Genomic DNA, 9,609 nt, shown 5'->3' with positions numbered 1-9,609 from the left:
TTTCTCCCATTCTGTCGGTTGTCTTTTGGTTTTGTGGACTGTTTCTTTTGCTGTGCAAAAGCTTTTTATCTTTTTGAAATCCCAATAGTTCATTTTTGCCCTTGCTTCCCTTGCCTTTGGTGATGTTTCTAGGAAGAAGTTGCTGCAGCTGAGGTCGAAGAGGTTGCTACCTGTGTTCCCTTTTAGGATGTTGATGGACTCCTGTCTCACGTTTAGGTCTTTCAACCATTTGGAGTCTATTTTTGTGTGTGGTGTAAGGAAATGGTCCAGTTTCATTCTTCTGCATGTGGCTGTGCAATTTTCCCAACACCATTTGTTGAAGAGACTGTCTTTTTGCCATTAGACATTCTTTCCTGCTTTGTCAAAGATTAGTTGATCATAGAGTTGAGGGTCCTTTCTGGGCTCTCTATTCTGTTCCATTGATCTATGTGTCTGTTTTTGTGCCAGTACTATACTGTCTTGATGATGACAGCTTTGTAATAGAGCTGGAAGTCCGGAATTGTGATGCCGCCAGCTTTGCTTTTCTTTTTCAATATTCCTCTGGCTATTGGGGTCTTTTCTGGTTCCATACAAATTTTAGAATGATTTATTCCATTTCTTTGAAAACAGTGGATGGTATTTTGATGGGGATTGCATTGAATGTGTAGATTGCTCTAGGTAGCATTGACATCTTCACAATGTTTGTTCTTCCAATCCATGAGCATGGAACGTTTTTCCATTTCTTTGTGGCTTCTTCAATTTCTTTCATGAGTATTTTATAGTTTTCTGAGTACAGATCCTTTGCCTCTTTGGTAAATTTATTCCTAGGTATCTTATGGTTTTGAGTGCCATTGTAAATGGGATCGACTCCTTAATTTGTCTCTCTTCTGTCTTGTTGTTGGTGTATAGGAATGCCACTGATTTCTGTGCAATGATTTTATATCCTGCTACTTTACTGAATTCCTGTATGAGTTCTAGCAGTTTTGGGGTTGAGTCTTTTGCGTTTTCCACATACAGTATCATATCATCTGCAAAGAGTGAGAGTTTGACTTCCCCTTTGCCGATTTGGGCCTTTGATATATTTTTGTTGTCTGATTGCTGTGGCTAGGACTTCTAATACTATGTTGAACAGCAGTGGTGATAGTGGACATCCCTGCCACGTTCCTGACTTTAGGGGAAAAGCTCTCAGCTTTTCCCCATTGAGAGTGATATTTGCTGTAGGTTTTTCATAGATGGCTTTTATGATATTGAGGTAGGTACCCTTTATCCCTATACTCTGAAGAGTTTTCATCAAGAAAGGATGCTGTACTTTGTCAAATGCTTTTTCTCCATCTATTGAGAGGATCCTATGATTTTTGTTCTTTCTTTTGTTAATGTATTCTATCACGTTGATTGATTTGCGGATGTTGAACCAGCCTTGCAGCCCAGGGATAAATCCCACGTGGTCGTGGTGAATAATCCTTTTAATGTACTGTTGGATCCTATTGGCTAGTATTTTGGTGAGAATTTTGGCATCCATGTTCATCAAGGATATTGGTCTGTAATTCTCCTTTTTGATGGGGTCTTGGTTTTGGGGTCAAGGTAATGGTGGCCTCATAAAATGAGTTTGGAAGTTTTCCTTCCCTTTCTATTTTTTGGAACAGTTTTAGGAGACTAGGTATTAATTCTTCTTGAAATGTCTGATAGAATTCCCCTGGGAAGCCATCTGGCCCTGGGCTTTTGTTTGTTGGGAGATTTTTGATGACTGCTTCAATTTCTGTAGTGGTTTTAGGTCTGTTCAGGTTTTCTATTTCTTCCTGATTCAATTTTGGTAGTTGATACACCTCTAGGAATGCACCCATTTCTTCCACGTTATCTAATTTGCTGGCATAGAGCTGCTCATAATATGTTCTTATAATTGTTTGTATTTCTTTGGTGTTGGTTGTGATCTCTCCTCTTTCATTCATGATTTTGTTGATTTGGGTCATTTCTCTTTTCTTTTTGATAAGTCTGGCCAGGGGTTTATCAATCTTGTTAATTCTTCAAAGAACCAGCTCCTAGTTTCGTTGATCTGTTCTACTGTTCTTTTGGGTTCTCCTTCATTGATTTCTGCTCTGATCTTTATTATTGCTCTTCTCCTGCTGGGTTTAGGCTTTATTTGCTGTTCTTTCTCCAGCTCTTTTAGGTGTAGGGTTAGGTTGTGTATTTGAGACCTTTCTTGTTTCTTGAGAAAGGCTTGTATTGCTATATACTTTCCTCTCAGGACTGCCTTTGCTATATCCCAAAGATTTTGAACCCTTGTGTTTTCATTTTCATTGGTTTCCATGATTTTTTTTTAATTCTTCTTTAATTTCCTGGTTGACCCATTCATTCTTTAGTAGGATGCTCTTTAGCCTCCATGTATTTGAGTTCTTTCCAACTTTCCTCTTGTGATTGAGTTCTAGTTTCAAAGCATTGTGGTCTGAAAATATGCAGGGAATAATCCCAATCTTTTGGTACGGTTGAGACCTGATTTGTGACCTAGGATGTGATCAATTCTGGAGAATGTTCCATGGCACTAGAGAAGAATGTGTATTCTTTTGCTTTGGGATGGAATGTTCTGAATATGTCTGTGAAGTCCATTTGGTCCAGTGTGTCATTTAAAAGTCTTTATTTCCTTGTTGATCTTTTGCTTAGATGATCTGTCCATTTCAGTCAGGGGGGTGTTAAAGTCACCCACTATTATTGTATTGTTATCAATGTGTTTCTTTGCTTTTGTTATTAATTGCCTTATATAATTGGCTGCTCCCATCTTAGGGGTATAGATATTTACAATTGTTAGATCTTCTTGTTGGATAGACCCTTTAAGTAGGATATAGTGTCCTTCTTCATCTCTTATTACAGTCTTTGTTTAAAATCTAATTTGTCTGATATAAGGATTGCCATCCCAGCTTTGTTTTGGTGTCCATTAACATGGTAAATGGTTTTCCACCCCCTCACTTTCAATCTGGGGGTGTCTTTGGGTCTAAAGTGAGTCTCTTGCAGACAGCATATTGATGGGTCTTGTTTTTCAATCCAATCTGATAGCCTGTGTCTTTTGATTGGGGCATTTAGCCCATTTACATTCAGGGTAACTATTGGAAGGTATGAATTTAGTGCCATTGTATTGCCTGTAAGGTGACTGTGACTGTATATTGTCTGTGTTCCTTTCTGATATGCTGCTTTTAGGCTCTCTCTTTGCTTAGAGAACCCCTTTCAATATTTCTTGTAGGGCTGGTTTTGTGTTTGCAAATTCCTTTAGTTTTTGTTTGTCCTGGAAGCTTTTTATCTCTCCTTCAATTTTCAATGAGAGCCTAGCTGGATATAGCATTCTTGGCTGCATATTTTTCTCGTTTAGTGCTCTGAAGATATCATGCCAGTCATTTCTGGCCTTCCAGGTCTCTGTGGATAGGTCTGTTGCCAATCTAATATTTCTACCATTGTAGGTTACATATCTCTCCTCCCGAGCTGCTTTCAGGATTTTCTCTTTGACTCTGAGATTCATAAGTTTTACTATTAGATGTCGGGGTGTTGACCTATTTTTATTGATTTTGAGAGGGGTTCTCTGTGCCTCCTGGATTTTGATGCCTGTTTCCTTCTTCACATTAGGGAAGTCCTCTGCTATTATTTGCTCCAATATACCCTCTGCCGCTCTCTCTCTTTCTTCTTCTTCTGGGATTCCAATTATTCTAATGTTGTTTCGTCTTATCGTATCGCTTATCTCTCGAATTCAAAGAAGATCCTTTCTTAAAAGTAAGACAATGTATATTATACTGTAGGTAGACTACCTGGAACTTAAATAAAAACTTAAAAAAACTAAGAGAATGAATAAGATGTTATAATTTTCTTATCCAAAGGTACCAAAATGGTACTGATTCTTGACCACTCTCAATATCTGTACTTAGTGAAGCAAGAAAACTCTCCGGAAAGAGTGGGATTCAAAGAATTTATATCTGAAAATGAAGCAACAGTAAGTATTCAATGTCTGCTTCTTTCATTTACCTAGCACTGTAAAAACCTTTAAGTATTCCAGGGAACACACAGGGTAACCATTAAAACTAACAGAAACCAACATCCAAGGAAAGAATATGGATTGTTTCATTTCTTTAATATTCTTACAGCTGTCTTCAGTGTATTTCCTTTTCTCTTCTCAAAATTGTTTTTCCTTTTTTGTAGTGGATAATGACTTATTTCCTCAACATCTCAAAACTCTTCTCTCAGTTCCTTTATTTTTCATCCTCCCTCACGATTTTTCTCTTTTCATTTGTAGTCAGTCTGTTGATTCTACACTGTTAAGATATTAAGACAATTCAGGTCGGTCATTTAAAAGCAATGGGCAGATAGAGGAAAAATCAATCTGCACTAGTGTTTTTTTCATAAAGGTGATAGATTAGGCCTTCAGTGATGGATAGGGTAAGAAGTGAAGACGCAATAAGAGGTTGGATGTAGGGGCACCTCTGTGGCTCAGTTGGTTAAGGTTCCAACTTTTGGTTTTAGTTCAGGTCATGATCTCAGGGTCATGGGATCGAGCCCCACATCAGGCTCCGCACTGAGTGGGGAGTCTGCTTGAAGATTCTCTCCCTTTGCCCCTCCCCCCCCCACTCATGCATGCATATGCTCTCTCTCTCTCTCTCTCTCTCAAATAAATCTTTTTAAAAAAGAGGTTGGATGTACATTTTGGGTAAAGTTAATGGCAAGAGTAAATAAAGACAGAAAAAAATGCAGATTTTGGCATAAACAACAAGTAGTCAAATTTCAGGGCTACTGGGAGAAGAGCCTAGAAAGATGGACAGAACCCAGGATAGCTTTGAATGCAGTCTAAGGAAGCTGAACTCTAGTGAGTTTCTAAGAAGGGAAAGAGCATAATATCTCCAAGAAATTAATCTGGCAATAGAGTGGAGAAGGATTGTAGGCAGAACTATAGTTTACTAATTGGGCCCAAGATTTTAGGTGCCCAAAATATGAAATTTGTGAAGTAGGGAACAATGTTAGTGATAGAATGGAAAGAAGAGGAAATAAAAACTGTGAGGTCAGAAACACAAAGACTTCTCAAACTAGTGGGCCATAGGGAATGGTATTGGCATTAATGGGGATAGTGAACTCAGAAGGAGGAGGTCAGGGGTGGGAAAGAGAGATGATAAGGGCAAGGTGAGTCATATTGGTGCTGGGACGTCAGCAGAATAACGAAATGTAACCATAGATTTTGGGAGAGTTATTATAAAAAGAGGATGTAAATTTATATTTTCCTTGTAGTGAACATGAGCTTCATATAGTCAATATGGTTTTCTCCATTGTGAAAATCATAATAAAGGTGAGAGTGAAGCAAGAAATAGGTAGGGGCATAGATCTTTATTATCAAAAATCATTCAGTACAGAGTCAACATCGAAGTGAGAAAGTTCTTGCTTTAGCACTAGAGTTAGAAGGACTTGTGAATAACTCCTAACTGAAAGTATTTGTATTGCCCACATAGGAAAACAGTGGCTATTTATAAAGGGTGTCTTTAAAGTAAGGCCAGATAAAAATCAGCACTCAATAAATATTTGTTGAGTGAATGCATGTTCATGTTTTTTTAAGGTCTGATAATCAATCTAGGGGGAGAAAGAGGAATTTCATAGCCTCCGATTTTCTTTCCTTTTTAATTGTGGTAAAGTGTAATAATGTAAAATTTGCCATTTTAACCATTTTTTTCAGAATTATGATATACTTTATTCCAAATGTTTAATAAAGTTCTAAAATCAAACATTTTCATTGACTACAAAATACCACTTTATTCCAACAGCCACAGGGATGAAGATGGAAGTTGGAAATCCAGTCATGGTCCTATCACTCACCTAGTCAAACTTTTCAATGGTTCTCCACGAATAAAGTCCAGACTTTTTTTTTTAGTAATTTTTTAAATTTTTTATTGTTATGTTAATCACCATACATTACATCATTAGTTTTTGATGTAGTGTTCCATGATTCATTGTTTGTGCATAACACCCAGTGCTCCACGCAGAACGTGCCCTCTTTAATACCCATCACCAAGCTAACCCATCCCCCTACCTCCTCCCCTCTAGAACCCTCAGTTTGTTTTTCAGAGTCCATTGTCTCTCATGGTTCATCTCCCCCTCTGATTACTCCCCTTCATTCTTCCCCTCCTGCTATCTTCTTCTTCTTCTTTTTTTTTTTCTTAACATATATTGCATTATTTGTTTCAGAGGTACAGATCTGTGATTCAACAGTCTTGCACAATTCACAGCGCTCACCATAGCACATACCCTCCCCAATGTCTATCACCCAGCCACCCCATCCCTCCCACCCCACCCCATTTTAACCATTTTTAAATGTACAATTCCATGGCATGAATTACAGTCACAGTATTGTGCAATTATCACTATTTCCAGAACATTTTCATCACCCTGTACAGCAACTCTGCACTAACTCCCCATTCTTCCCTCCTGCCAGCCTCTGACCAACTTGAACCTCCTTTCTGTGCCTATAGGTTTACCTGTTCTGGATAGTTCATATTAGTGGGATTATATAATCACACGATACAGTATTTTCATTTTTACCTTATTGTGGTTAGAATACTTAACATGAGATCTGCCCTCTTAACAAATTTTTTGTGTGCACCATCCAGTATTGTTGACTAAAGGTACAATGTTGTACAGCATATTGTTTTTTGCCATGTTGTGTTTTGTTTGTTTTTCATGGTACCATCAATTAACAACTACATCCATTTGAATTAATCTCCAAAACATTGTAAAACCATACCTGGTAATTGGGACAAAAGTATAGGAGTGGTAAGGGTGGGGATGGTTTGTAAAGAAAGCAAGGCTAATTAATAATTTCCAGTCTTACCACTTCTCATCAAGTGTTTTCTTCTTTCTCAGTCTGGGGATGTGGGCAGAGTGGATTTCGATAGACAGAACTTAAAAGCAAGCTCCAATAAGGAGAAACTGTCAAGTTTACTTATGTGGCCTCAGCACCTAGGACAGAACCTAGCACATAATAGGATCTTATCACTCATTCAACAGTTATTTACTGAGTGCTTACTGTGTGCCATACAGTATTCAAAGAAATGAAAATACGTATGTGTATATATATCATATATATATGTATATATATATATATATCATTGAACAAAATATACATTTCTTGTCCTTTGGAATTTATATTTCCATAGGAGATGAGGAAATATAAGCATTTAAAAAAAAAATATTTAGAATACCAAAAAGTGTCATGCTATGGAAAAATAGCAGGAGGATTGGGAGCATAGAAATGGGTCAACTGAGATTTTAAATGGGTGACCAGGGTAGGCCTCAGTGAGCAGATCTGAAGAAATGGGGGCATGAGCCACATGAATATCTGGCAGAGGAAACCACAAGTAACAAGGTCCTGAGGTGGGAACAAAGCTAGTGTTTTGGAGAAGCAATAAGCGGCCTGTGTAGTGAGTTGAATAAAAGTGTAGTTTGTTTAAATAAGTCCCAGTAGGGGGAGCATATGGTGTGGCTGTAGAGGCCACCTAAAGAGTTGAATTAAATAGGGAAAATAGAGGTTTTAAGCAGAGGAGAAGCACAGTCTGGTTTATGTTTTAAGCAGATCACTTTGGCTGCTTGCTAAGACTTAGGTGGAGGTGGTGGTAGAAGCAGGGAGGCCTGTGAGGAGACTACTGGAATTATCCAGGCAAGAGATGATGGTTGAGATCAGGCTGTGAAAGCAGTGAGAAATTCACAAGGCTGTTCCTTTTACAAATCACAGTGGAAGGTGTTTTGTTCCAGGTACTGTCCTAAGCATTTTAAATCTTCACATGCTCTTATTTGCTTACAAAATGTGGTAGGTTGAGTAATGCCCTTACCTCTGCCCAAAAATGCCCACACCCTAATCCCCAGAACCTGTGAAGATGTTACTTTACATGGCAAGTGTGGTTAATTTGATGCATCTGGAGATGGGGACATTCTCCTGGATAATTCTAGCGGGCACAGTGTAATCACAAGGATCTGTATGAGAGGGAGGCAGGAGAGTCGGTCAGTCAGGGTAGGACATGTGAGGATAGAAGGAAAAGGTTGGAGTGATGTGAGCAAGGGGCCAGGAGGCATCATATGCAGTAGTCTCTAAAAGCTGAAGAAGTCAAAGTATTCTCCTCAGAAGGACTGCAGCCCTACTGACATCTTGATTTTTCGCAGTGAGACCCATTTTAGATTTCCAATCTCCAGAATTGTATGGTAACAAATATGTCTTATTGTAAGCCACTAAGTCTGTGGTAATTTTTTACAGAAGCAATAGGATACTAATACAGAAAACAAGATTTCCAAATAAATACATAATAATCATGTTACTCTACGATAATTTACTTAGTTATTCCTGTATTCAAATTTTCGATTTCCCATTTTCCCTATAATAACCATTGCTGAAGAGGATATTGCTATGAATAAATCTCATCACGCACCTCTGATAATTTTCATAGGTTTGGAAATTGACTACTATGATGATAGGTTTTTCTATTTTAAAATACAGAAAAAGTAGAGAGAATCATTCAACAAAGGCTGTATTCACACACCAAGATTTTTGTTAGCACTGGTGTTTTATATAATAAAATGAATAAAATATAAGTGGTAGAGATTAATTACCCTTCAAGCTCCCTTGCCATCCTGCTTCCTCACCCCCATCTCTTCCAGCACAAAAACTGACAAATATGGAATGATTCACACATATGTGAAACATCCTTGCACATGGGCTTTGCTAACCTTCTCTGTGCTGTTCCAGTTTTAGTGTATGTATATATATATATATATATATATATATATACACATACATACATACTAAATATATATATTGACAAAGCAAACACTAGGGTTTTCTTTTAATCTTTTAAGAAAAACTTGAAGAAACATAGCCACAGTCATAAATTATAATTTGTTTATGACAATAACACTTTGAGACTGAAAAATATGTAAATTTTCATGGAAGGAAAAGGCAAATATAAGCATTAAGAAAAGAAAAAAAGGCCAAAATGAATAATAAACTAATTGTAGCTATTTTTTTCCTAGATGTACATTTGATTTTCTGTTTATCTTACATCCAAAGTATTAAAATATAAGTTAAACGTATGAAATCTTCAAATTATGCACTTACAAGCCATTACTAATTTTGTCACAGTTCCCAAATTAGTCAAATTGGCTTGTGTTCTGAACGGGGAAGAAAAGGGTATTGTTTCCCTTACTGTAACTCTACTGTTGTGTGAGGGTGTCTCAGTGGCTACTTTACAATCTAGTTTGAGAATAGGTCTCTTTGTCAAGCTCGGTCATAATTTGGGCAAACCCTCTACTTAAGCAGAACACAACTCAGTTATGAGGATGAAGATTCATTTTTATTGTAGGATATCACAAAACTAGAAGTTTGACTTAATGGACTCACCAAATAAAAAATGTCTCAAATAAAAGATTTTCTCAAGGTCTGTAACTTTTTAACAGCTTTTACATCCCAACCTGTATGTATGACATTATCAGTTTTTACTGAAACAATCATTTTGATTTGTTTGGAAGAGCAGTTCTTTTACCCTGGTCAATCTAAATATTCTAACACTTAAATTTTTTGATAATAGAATTTATGTAAAAGCCACAAAGTATGAAATTCTACCACTGAAATGG

General features: G+C 37.3%; 1 non-coding gene across 1 annotated transcript; it reads right to left on the bottom strand.

Annotated features, from left to right (window-relative positions):
* Window positions 1–8,648: 8,648 nt before the first annotated feature.
* Window positions 8,649–8,752, bottom strand: LOC114217362 (U6 spliceosomal RNA). Its single transcript, XR_003610966.1, has one exon. It is a non-coding gene; the product is annotated as a U6 spliceosomal RNA (small nuclear RNA).
* Between the last annotated feature and the right edge of the window lie 857 nt (window positions 8,753–9,609).

Source organism: Eumetopias jubatus, unplaced genomic scaffold (assembly GCF_037043125.1).
Source record: "Eumetopias jubatus isolate StellerSeaLion01/CBP00866 unplaced genomic scaffold, mEumJub1_p1.0 scaffold_8, whole genome shotgun sequence".
In the NCBI taxonomy this organism is placed as follows: Eukaryota; Metazoa; Chordata; class Mammalia; order Carnivora; family Otariidae; genus Eumetopias; species Eumetopias jubatus.
This window is presented reverse-complemented; position numbering and strand designations above follow the sequence as displayed.